The following is a 12,789-nucleotide window of genomic DNA, read 5'->3' as shown; positions in this document are numbered from 1 at the left end:
GAGCTGCTTAGAAAAGTTTAGCTTAGGTTTTTTATTTTACAGTGAGTCCTGCTGGCAACAGGATCACTGCAACGAGGGACTTAGGGGAGAAGAAGTGAACTCACCTGCGTGCAGGATGGATTGGCTTCTTGGCTACTGGACATCAGCTCCAGAGGGACGATCACAGGTACAGCCTGGATGGTCACCGGAGCCTTGCCGCCGGCCCCCTTGCAGATGCTGAAGTAAGAAGAGGTCCAGAATCGGCGGCAGAAGACTCCTCAGTCTTCTAAAGGTAGCGCACAGCACTGCAGCTGTGCGCCATTTTCCTCTCAGCACACTTCACACGGCAGTCACTGAGGGTGCAGGGCGCTGGGAGGGGGGCGCCCTGGGAGGCAAATGAATACCTATTTTGGCTAAAAATACCTCACATATAGCCTCCGGAGGCTATATGGAGATATTTAACCCCTGCCAGAATCCGTTAAGAGCGGGAGACGAGGCCGCCGAAAAAGGGGCGGGGCCTATCTCCTCAGCACACAGCGCCATTTTCCCTCACAGAAAGGCTGGAGGGAAGGCTCCCAGGCTCTCCCCTGCACTGCACTACAGAAACAGGGTTAAAACAGAGAGGGGGGGCACTAATTTGGCGCTAGAAATATATAAAAAAGATGCTATAAGGGAAAACACTTATATAAGGTTGTCCCTATATAATTATAGCGTTTTTGGTGTGTGCTGGCAAACTCTCCCTCTGTCTCTCCAAAGGGCTAGTGGGTCCTGTCCTCTATCAGAGCATTCCCTGTGTGTGTGCTGTGTGTCGGTACGTGTGTGTCGACATGTAGGAGGACGATGTTGGTGAGGAGGCGGAGCAATTGCCTGTAATGGTGATGTCACTCTCTAGGGAGTCGACACCGGAATGGATGGCTTATTTAGGGAATTACGTGATAATGTCAACACGCTGCAAGGTCGGTTGACGACATGAGACGGCCGACAAACAATTAGTACCGGTCCAGACGTCTCAAAAACACCGTCAGGGGTTTTAAAAACGCCCGTTTACTTTAGTCGGTCGACACAGACACAGACAGGGACACTGAATCCAGTGTCGACGGTGAATAAACAAACGTATTCCTTATTAGGGCCACACGTTAAAGGCAATGAAGGAGGTGTTACATATTTCTGATACTACAAGTACCACAAAAGAGGGTATTATGTGGGATGTGAAAAAACTACCATAGTTTTTCCTGAATCAGATAAATTAAATAAAGTGTGTGATGATGCGTGGGTTCCCCCCGATAGAAAATTATGGGCGGTATACCCTTTCCCGCCAGAAGTTAGGGCGCGTTGGGAAACACCCCTTAGGGTGGATAAGGCGCTCACACGCTTATCAAAACAAGTGGCGGTACCGTCTATAGATAGGGCCGTCCTCAAGGACCAGCTGACAGGAGGCTGGAAAATATCATAAAAAGTATATACACACATACTGGTGTTATACTGCGACCAGCGATCACCTCAGCCTGGATGTGCAGAGCTGGGGTGGCTTGGTCGGATTCCCTGACTAAAAATATTGATACCCTTGACAGGGACAGTATTTTATTGACTATAGAGCATTTAAAGGATGCATTTCTATATATGCGAGATGCACAGAGGGATATTTGCACTCTGGCATCATGAGTAAATGCGATGTCCATAACTGCCAGAAGATGTTATGGACACGACAGTGGTCAGGTGATGCAGATTCCAAACGGCACAAAGGTGTATTGCCGTATAAAGGAAGAGGAGTTATTTGGGGTCGGTCCATCGGACCTGGTGGCCACGGCAACTGCTGGAAAATCCACCGTTTTTTACCCTAAGTCACATCCCTGCAGAAAAAGACACCGTCTTTTCAGCCTCAGTCCTTTCGTCCCTATAAGATCATATCTGCCCAGGGATAGAGGAAAGGGAAGAAGACTGCAGCAGGCAGCCCATTCCCAGGAACAGAAGCGTTCCACCGCTTCTGACAAGTTCTCAGCATGGCGCTGAGACCGTACAGGACCCCTGGATCCTACAAGTAGTATCCCAGGGGTACAGATTGGAATGTCGAGACGTTTCCCCTTCGCAGGCTCCTGAAGTCTGCTTTACCAAGGTCTCCCTCCGACAAGGAGGCAGTATGGGAAAAAAATTCACAAGCTGTATTCCCAGCAGGTGATAATTAAATTACCCCTCCTACTACAAGAAAAGGGGTATTATTCCACACTATACAAAGGTTCAAATCAAGATGGAGTCACTCAGAGCAGTGATAACGAACCAGGAAGAAGGGGACTATATAGTGTCCCGGGACATCAGGGATGCTTACCTCTATGTCCCAAATTTGCCCTTCTCACTAAGGGTACCTCAGGTTCGTGGTGCAGAACTGTCACTATCAGTTTCAGACGCTGCCGTTTGGATTGTCCACGGCACCCCGGGTCTTTACAAAAGTAATGGCCGAAATGATGATTCTTCTTCGAAGAAAAGGCGTCTTCATTATCCCTTACTTGGACGATCTCCTGATAAGGGCATAGTCCAGGGAACAGTTGGAGGTCGGAGTAGCACTATCTCGGATACTGCTACAACAGCACGGGTGGATTCTAAATATTCCAAAATCGCAGCTGATCCCGACGACACGTCTGCTGTGCCTAGGGATGATTCTGGACACAGTCCAGAAAAAGGTGTTTCTCCCGGAAGAGAAAGCCAGGGAGTTATCCGAGCTAGTCAGGAACCTCCTAAAAACAGTGCATCATTGCACAAGGGTCCAGGTAAAAATGGTGGCTTCCTACGAAGCAATTCCATTCGGCAGATTTCACGCAAGAACTTTTCAGTGGGATCTGCTGGACAAATGGTCCGGATCGCATCTTCAGATGCATCAGCGGATAACCCTATATCCAAGGACAAGGGTGTCTCTCCTGTGGTGGTTATAGAGTGCTCATCTTCTAGAGGGCCGCAGATTCGGCATTCAGGATTGGATGCTGGTGACCACGGAGCCCAGCCCGAGAGGCTGGGGAGCAGTCACACAAGGAAAAAATTTCCAGGGAGTGTGATCAAGTCTGGAGACTTTTCTCCACATAAATATACTGGAGCTAAGGGTAAATTTATAATGCTCTAAGCTTAGCAAGACCTCTGCTTCAAGGTCAGCCGGTATTGATCCAGTGGGAAAAACATCACGGCAGTCGCCCACGTAAACAGACAGGGCGACACAAGAAGCAGGAGGGCAATGGCAAAAACTGCAAGGACTTTTCGCTGGGCGGAAAATCATGTGATAGCACTGTCAGCAGTGTTTCATCCCGGGAATGGAAACTGGGAAGCAGACTTCCTCAGCAGGCACGACCTCCACCCGGGAGAGTGGAAACTTCATCGGGAAGTTTTTTCCACATGATTGTAAACCGTTGGGAAATACCAAAGGTGGACATGATGGCGTCCCGTCTGAACAAAAAACGGGACAGGTTGCTTTCTTAGGCTCTGAGGAAACCGGAGGTAAAAAATTTTCTTCCCAGCTGTTGCTGTGGATACGAGGTCCCAGAGACCATCCCCAAACAATTCCTCACCCTTATAAGGCAGAATCTCCATGTGCCTTTTAAGGCAGCATCACCTGTCCACTGCCGGGTCTCTAATACCCTCCTGGCAGAATGGACCTTGCATTAATTCTGGATGCCAGCCGGCAAATATCCCTCTGTGCATCCTTCATATAAGACGACGTCTTTAATATGCTCTATGTTAGCAAAATATTATCCCTGTCTAGGGTATTAATATTATCTGACAGGGTATCAGACCACACTGCAGCAGCACTATTTATGCTGAGACAATTGCAGGTCTCAGTATAGTACCTGAGTGTGTATATACAGACTTCAGGATAGCCTCCTGCTTTTTATCAGCAGGCTCCTTCAAGGTGGCCGTATCCTAAGACGGCAGTGCTACCTTTTTTGACAAACGTGTGAGCGCCTTATCCACCCTAGGGGATATCTCCCAACGTGATGGGGGAACAAAACACTGGCTTTTTCTCCCCAAAAATAAAACCCCTTTTATGTGGTACTTGGGTTCATGTCAGAAATGCGTAACACATTTATCATTGCCGAGATCATGCAACGGATGTTCCTAGTGTATTGTATATATATCTCAACCTCGTCGACACTGGAGTCAGACTCCGTGTCGACATCTGTGTCTGCCATCTGAGGTAACGGGCGTTTTTTTGAGCCCCTGATGGCCTTTGAGACGCCTGGGTAGGCGCGGGCTGAGAAGCCGGCTGTCCCACAGCTGTTACGTCATCCAGCCTTTTATGTAAGGAGTTGACATGGTCGGTTAATACCTTCCACCTATCCATCCACTCTGGTGTCGGCCCCACAGGGGACGACATCCCATTTATCGGCCTCTGCTCCGCCTCCACGTAACCTTCCTCATCCAACATGTCGACACAGCCGTACCGACACACCACACACACACAGGGAATGCTCTGACTGAGGACAGGACCCCACAAAGTCCTTTGGGGAGACAGAGAGAGAGTATGCCAGCACACACCAGAGCGCTATATAATGCAGGGATTAACACTATAACTGAGTGATTTTTCCCCCAATAGCTGCTTGTATACATATATTGCGCCTAAATTTAGTGCCCCCCCTCTCTTTTTAACCCTTTGAGCCTGAAAACTACAGGGGAGAGCCTGGGGAGCTATCTTCCAGCTGCACTGTGAAGATAAAATGGCGCCAGTGTGCTGAGGGAGATAGCCCCGCCCCTTTTTCGGCGGACTTCTCCCGCTTTTTCTGGAATACTGGCAGGGGTATTTTTACATTTATATAGCCTCTAGGACTATATATGATGTAGATTTGCCAGCCAAGGTGTCTTATATTGCCCTCAGGGCGCCCCCCCCCCAGCGCCCTGCACCCATCAGTGACCGGAGTGTGAGGTGTACATGAGGAGCAATGGCGCACAGCTGCAGTGCTGTGCGCTACCTTGGTGAAGACCGAAGTCTTCTGCCGCCGATTTTCCGGACCTCTTAACTCTTCTGGCTCTGTAAGGGGGACGGCGGCGCGGCTCCGGGAACGAACACCAAGGTCGGGTCCTGCGGTCGATCCCTCTGGAGCTAATGGTGTCCAGTAGCCTAAGAAGCCCAAACTACCACCTGTTAGGTAGGTTCGCTTCTTCTCCCCTTAGTCCCTCGCTGCAGTGAGTCTGTTGCCAGCAGATCTCACTGAAAATAATAATCCTAAATAGACTTTCTTTCTAGGAGCTCAGGAGAGCCCCTAGTGTGCATCCAGCTCAGCCGGGCACAAGATTCTAACTGAGGTCTGGAGGAGGGTCATAGTGGGAGGAGCCAGTGCACACCAGGTAGTCCTAAAGCTTTCTTTAGTTGTGCCCAGTCTCCTGCGGAGCCGCTATTCCCCATGGTCCTTACGGAGTCCCCAGCATCCACTTAGGACGTTAGAGAAAATAAATTCCTGTGAAACGTTGTTTACACACAGAGACTTGTAGAGTACTTATATAATGCCAATATAGGTTATAACACCTAAATAATACACTCCCCCTCCCCTTTTTTGCACCTTGATACTTGGTCAGATGTGGAGAGGAGGATCAGCGCGTCTTCCCCCGCTGCTGCTGGGCGGAAATGGCGCTGAGAAGTGTGCTGGCTGCCTGAGGAAGAAGCTCCGCCTCCTGTAATGGTGCGTTTCCCCTCAGGTATTAGATATAATCTTTATACTGGCGGGGTTGTAGGACTGTGTAAAACATCATATGCTACCTTTTGCCAGTGAGAGTAGGGTTCATGCTGCCCAGTGCGCCCCCCCCCCGCGCACTGCTGTGCACTGTGTTATGGAGAGCATGTTCGCGCAGCGTTCCCGCTCGCTGCGCGGTACCTTAAGCCGTCACGATGACCAGAGGTCCTCTCAGCAGATCTCCGGTAACACTACTCACTAGTCTTCTGGCTCTGTTAGGGGGTGACGGCGTGCTGTGGGAGTGAGTGCATAGCCGCAGCTAGTGTTCAGTACCCTTCAGGAGCTAATGGTGTCCTGTCAGCAGAAGCAGAGCCATGAAACTATTTAGGAAGTTGGTTCCTACTTCTTCCCCCTAAGTCCCACGAAGCAGGGAGACTGTTGCCAGCAGTCTCCCTGTAAAATAAAAAACCTAAACAAAGTCTTTTTGTAGAACTCTGTAAAGCTCCACTAGAGTGCGACCAGTCTGCCTGGGCACAGTTTCTAAACTGAGGTCTGGAGGAGGGGCATAGAGGGAGGAGCCAGTTCACACACTGAAAAGTCTTAAAGTGCCCATGGCTCCTGCGGAACCGTCTATACCCCATGGTACTGAAGTGGACCCCAGCATCCTCTAGGATGTATGAGAAACAACAGACGGTTTATATGTATGCATGAGCGTATACTCGCATTAGCATAAAGTGGTAAATTCAGCTGAGTCGTCCGCATTTGCGTGAGATTCACAATCAAGCCCTTTGTGAGTACATCACTTCGGCTTATGTAAAGCTGAACACAAATCCATTTGCAGAGTGTATTTTAGAGTTGCACATGCATTTGAACCAAGTAAGTGCAACTAATGGAGATGCAAAAAGGCATGTGCCAACCAAATACATCTGCACTTGCAATACTGTGCATGTAACTAGGCTGTAACGGGGCGTTCGTCTTTAGGCAAAGTCAGAGAGGGCAGAGGTTGCCATAACTGTGGGCTATGCAGATGTGCATATAGGCAATTACTCCTGTTGTCAGATGGAGCCGTAGTACAGGCTTGCTGCAAGTGTGCACAGATATAGACAATGGATAGGAAACCAAGAGTACAGATAGGAGTGGTCTGGCCATAGAGTTGCATACAAAGCAATGACGAGAATATAAGCATTTAGTTCCAACCAAGCAGTGCAGGAGAAATTACAGCTGACTTGTATTCTAATTCAGCATCAGACCCTGTGTGAGGGAATCGCAACTGCTTTCCCCTAGTGTCTGTAAGGGGTGGTCTTCTGTTTGCCGGCGGTCGGGCTCTGTAAGATACAGTGACGCTCATTACAGAACAGAGTTACTATAGCAAACCACCCGTCCTACAAGCAACCTGCTGTTTACAGAGGATGGAGATTATTAAGAGCCCTTGCTGCCCAGGCTAACCTATACAGGCCAGTGTCTAGTGAGAAGGAGCACCAATCTGACCTGCAGGGAATCCCATTTAAAACAGAAGATTGTATTCAGTAAATGCTGCCTGGTACAGATAACCCAAGTAGATGGTTATTAATACTACATATCAACACTGGAATAGGATTATTCATATCCTGTCACATAGCAAAACAGCATTCATAGGTGCAAAGATTTTTCATTTATAAACACAAGACAATGTGGGAAAGGAATACTCACGCTCTCAGTGGCTAGTCTTACAAACCCAAAATAATACCAGCTCTAGAGTAAACACAGTTCAAATACAGGGATACATATGATATCCTGGCAGACGGGATGCCGACTGTCACTATACCGACAGCGGCATCCTGTCTGCCAGAATCCCATCGGTGAGGCAGCGAGTCACCTCGAGGGCACGCCACACATCGGGCCTGGTGGCTTGCTTCGCGTGGACCCATGAACCGTGTGGGAGTACCCAGCGGTGGTCGGGATTCCGGCGTCGGTCACCTGAACGCCGGGATTCCGACAGCCAGTATATCGACTGTATCCCCAAAATACAGCTGTATCCATGCTCATCTAGCCTTCAGCTTGCTCTATTCATGACAATGCAGGCGTGGCAAGTGTGCCCACGACTAGAACGCGCGCATGCATCTAAATACGTGCACCCATAGGAATACATGGATGGCGTACTAAGCCGCAGCTCAGTGTACTGTGCCCATTCTGCAGGCTGAATGAGCGTGGCTACACCTGTACAGTATTTAGCTTTATACAGGGCTACGAGACTGAAAACATAGGCCCTAGGTATAAAACAAACCAATAAAAAGGCTGCACAGATCAGTCCCCTTGGCTCAAGAGAGAGTGCAAAAGAGTTCAGCTCCCTCCCTAGCTGGTAGGGAAGTTTTAATAAACTGCCAATCAGAAATACAGATAATGGATTGAACACGATGGGCATTTTGCCTCTATTCAACCTCAATTACTATGTTACTGCCTTCATTGAATCGGTCCTACATGCACTCAAGGGGCGGTATTCAATTTTTTCTCCGGCAGGGTCCATAATGTTATCCACAGGATAACATTGGGATATGATGGAGCGACAGCGGATTGGCACCAAACGATCACAAGCTTTCTGGCCTCCCAGGATGCAATGGGCTCGTCCATATATCCCCGCCCACTAGGTCAGTTTTTTGTTTGGTGCAGCAGGAGTCAGACCATGGTCACAGGGCTGCTGTGTTAGGCAGCCCTAAGCTTTTTTATTTTATTTTTATAGTCATACTACATTGTTTTTGAGTGATCTTTCCTAACATCGTCTTGCAAGCATATTGGAAAGAGTCGCTCCAACAACTCTCCGCCGGGTCGCAACAACACTTACCCACGGTACAAGTGCTGTCTCGACGGGCGTCTGTGTCGGATATACTAGCAGGTCCAAGCAGACGTTACCAGGCTGTGGCCGCAGCACGGGGAGAAGGTAAGGTATCGGTTCGCTTAAAAGGGGAATACGGACACAGATGCACTGTTTTGGGAGGAGACTACCAAACAGTAGCTGGCACGGGGCCACCACGGGTGCTCCAGCGCTAGGCCCTAGGGATCATAAGGCACCAGGATAAGTTTGAGGCTGCGATCCCTAGGGTTGATGTCAGCGGTGGGAAGTCAGAAGCTCTCCTGGTCGCCCCTCCCCCCATTTCATGACCAGTTTCTGTGCGTCTCCCTCCATGAACTGATTGCCTCACTTCCATCTCAGACGCTACCACGAGGGGTCTTGGTCGCAGCATAGGCCGCTGCATCTGTATACACTAAGGTTACCGCTAAGAGACCGAGTCGCGGACGGGTGCGTCTGTATGCACTAGCGTTCACTGAGCGTCTGTGTCCACTAAAAAGTTCCCGGAGTGGCAGTGTACACTAGTAGCGTCTGGATCCACTCAGCGTTCGCTAACGTATTGATCGATCTTGGAAGTGGGGCGAGTCTCCCTGTATCCCACCCTACGGAGTACGGGTTATACAGCACTAAATTTCTATCTACTTTTGTTAGTATGAATAGTTAACTTTAGTGCCTATTGCATATGAGTCTGTGTACATTACTGTGGGTTTCTTCGCAATGTGTCTGAATACGTTAAATAACTGAATTCAGTAAATGTACTCCTACATACTTGAAATGTGTTCGTAGTTGATAATATGCTCATATGACTAATATGTAACATGTGACTGACTGCTAGTGTGATTGCTGACTTTATATATGTTTGTCAGTGTTTCTTCTGAGCCTCAATGCTGGTGCTTGGGTTGGGGTCAGATTGATATCACTTTATAACAGTAAAGTGATTACAGTCACAGCTTGTGTAGAATACTGTGTAAAGCCGATTATCTATCATGTCTAAGAGCGGCAAAAGTGACTAGGTTACATTAACAGTAACACCAACACTCATAATCCACCTTGGGCTATGTTTGCACAAACCTTATCCAGTATAGCTGACAGGTTGGTTCCTACAGCTTCAACCTGAGGAATAGGGTACACTATTAACCCATACATGCAGCTCCCGTCTTATGGTATAGCCCCAACAGCTTCTACAAATCAACAAGCTGATAAACCAAGGGTAAATATATCATCAAATTCACAGGCTACACAGGAGGATACATCAGATGAGGATAGCTCCATATACTCTACTTCACCATATGAACAACAAGTAGAAGGTTTCAGCTCAGAGGATATAGCCGAGTTTATTGTGGCAATTAAGGCTATTCTGTCTCTAGAGCAGGCATTCCCAAGCACGGTCCTCAAGGCACACCAACAGTGCAGATTTTAGTGACATCCAGGCTGCAGCACAGATCGTTAAATCAAAATAACTTAGCTACTAATTAAGTCACCTGTGCTGAAGCCTGGATATCACTAAAACCTGCACTGTTAGTGTGCCTTGAAGACCGTGGTTGGGAATGCCTGCTCTAGAGGATTCAGCAGAGCCAATAATAAAAACTAAGGTACCTGTGTTTAAACGTCCCAAAACAGTTAGGGTAGAGTTTCCAGGGTCAGAGGAACTGATGGACATTATGGAGGAAGCTTGGGCTACACCCAATAGGAAATATAGAATTCCAAAAATATGGGATTCCTATTACCCTTTTCCAACTGGGGACTGTTTAAAAAGAGAAGTGCCTCCTAAGGTAGATAAGCACGTTATTCGATTAGTGCGAAAATCTATTTCTCATACGTCCAAGAGGATGCTGGGGTCCACTTCATGACCATGGGGTATAGACGGTTCCGCAGGAGCCATGGGCACTCTTAAGACTTTTCAATGGGTGTGAACTGGCTCCTCCCTCTATGCCCCTCCTCCAGACCTCAGTTTTAGAAATGTGCCCAGGCAGACTGGATGCACTCTGTAGAGCTCTACTGAGTTTCTCTGAAAAGACTTGTTAGGTTTTGTTTTCATGGAGAACTGCTGGCAACAGTCTCCCTGCTTCGTGGGACTGAGGGGGCAGAAGTAGGAACCAACTTCCTGAAGAGTTTCATGGCTCTGCTTCTGGCTGACAGGACACCATTAGCTCCTGAAGGGTACTGAACGCTAGCCGTGTCTAGATGCTCACTCAGCACGCCGTCACCCCCCTCACAGAGCCAGAAGTCAGAAGACAGGTGAGTAGAAGACAGATCTTCTATCAAGAAAAGTGACGGCTGAGGTATAGCGCGGCTGGCGGGAGCGCAGCGCGCCATTGCTGTCCACACACACACACAGGCACTGCAGGGTGCAGACGCCCTGGGCAGTAAAAACACCTCTATAAACTGGCAAAAAGGGGGCATAAGATGCCCAGGCACAGCCCTACCCCCGCCAGTATAAATATTATGAAAAGTTTCTGAGGTAAAAAGGGCGGAGCTTCTTCCTCAGGCAGCCAGCACACTGCTCAGTGCCATTTTCTCGCTCCTCAGGCTGCAGAGACATCGCTGGTCCTCCTTCACTTCTGACAAGTATCAGGGTACAAAACAGGGGGGCCACAAGCGAATTTGGTGCTTTACAAGTGTGTTTTACTGTGTAAAAAGCGCTACATGTCAGTGGGCATTCTGTGTTCACAAGCATTAGATACTGGCGCTGGGGTTGTGAACTGGCTGCTCCTAAACTGTGTCCCTCTGACAGATTTTACTGTGGGTCTGTCCCCTATGAGTCCCAGTGTGTCTGTGTGTGTGTTGTACATGTGTGTAAGACATGTCAGAGGCAGGGAGTTCCTCCCCGGAGGAAACCATTTTAGGGACACAGAAGTGTAATGTGGTGGCGCTGCCAGCACACCAAGAGCATGCATGGGTGGGAGGCCGCTCGGGTGGGGGCACGCCTCAAACTGTTCAGCCAAGGTTGGATTCTGTCTGGCCTGGATCCCTGGGTGTTGCATATAGTGTCCCAGGGATACAAGCTGGAGTTTCAAGACGTTCCCCCATGCCGATTTTTCAAATCGACCTTGCCAGCTTCTCTTCCAGAAAGGGAAGCAGTAACAGCGGCAATCCAAAAATTATGTCAGGATCAGGTAATAGTCCTGGTACCTTTGTCACATCAAGGGGAGGGGTTTTGTTCGGGCCTTTTTGTAGTTCCGAAGACGGACGGCTCGGTCAGACCGATCCTAAACCTGAAAATTCTGAATCTCTACTTGAAACGATTCAAGTTCAAAATGGAATCACTGAGGGCAGTGATTTCCAGTCTGGAGGAGGGGGACTACATGGTGTCTGTAGACATAAAAGATGCTTACCTGCATGTTCCCATTTATCCTCCTCACCAGGCTTATCTGAGATTCGCGGTTCAGGATTGCCATTACCAATTCCAGACGTTGCCTTTCGGTCTCTCCGCGGCGCCGAGGGTATTCACCAAGGTGATGGCAGAGATGATGGTTCTCCTGCTTCAAAAAGGAGTCAATATAATTCCTTATCTAGACGATCTCCTGATAAAGGTGAGATCCAGGGAGCAGTTGTTACAAAACATCACACTCTCCCTGTCAATACTCCAACACCACGGTTGGATCATAAATTATCCAAAGTCATAGTTGGAACCGACGACAAGATTGTCTTTTCTCGAGATGATTCTGGACACAGAAGTTCAGAGATTATTTCTTCCGGTGGAAAACGCTCTGGAAATCCAGAAAATGGTAAAACAGATATTGAAACCATCGAGTGTGTCGATCCATCAGTGCATTCGGTTGTTGGAGAAGATGGTGGCGGCCTACGAGGCCATACAGTTGGACAGGTTCCATGCCAGGGTATTCCAGTGGGACTTGTTGGACAAGTGGTCGGGATCCCACCTACACATGCACCGGAAGATAATCCTGTCGTCAAAAGCCAGGATTTCGCTCCTGTGGTGGCTACACAGTTCTCACCTACTAGAGGGACGCTGGTTCGGGATTCAGGACTGGGTCCTGGTAACCACGGATGCAAGTCTCCGAGGCAGGGGAGCGGTCACTCAGGGGGAAAGCTTCCAAGGAAAATGGTCAAGTCAGGAACGTGCTGGAATTGAGAACCATTTACAACGGCCTTCAACAAGCGGTACATCTTCTTCAAGATCATTCCGTGCAGATCCAGTCGGACAATGTAACAGCAGTCGCGTACATAAACAGGCAGGGCGGAACGAAAAGCAGAACGGCAATGGCGGAGGTGACGAAGATCCTCCTCTGGGCAGAAAGACATGTAAAGGCTCTGTCGGCAATTTTCATTCCAGGAGTAGACAACTGGGAAGCAGACTTCCTCAGCAGACGCGATCTCCAT

Source organism: Pseudophryne corroboree, chromosome 11 (assembly GCF_028390025.1).
Source record: "Pseudophryne corroboree isolate aPseCor3 chromosome 11, aPseCor3.hap2, whole genome shotgun sequence".
Taxonomy (NCBI): Eukaryota; Metazoa; Chordata; class Amphibia; order Anura; family Myobatrachidae; genus Pseudophryne; species Pseudophryne corroboree.
The sequence above is the reverse complement of the archived record's forward strand: the minus strand, read 5'-3'. Positions refer to the sequence as shown.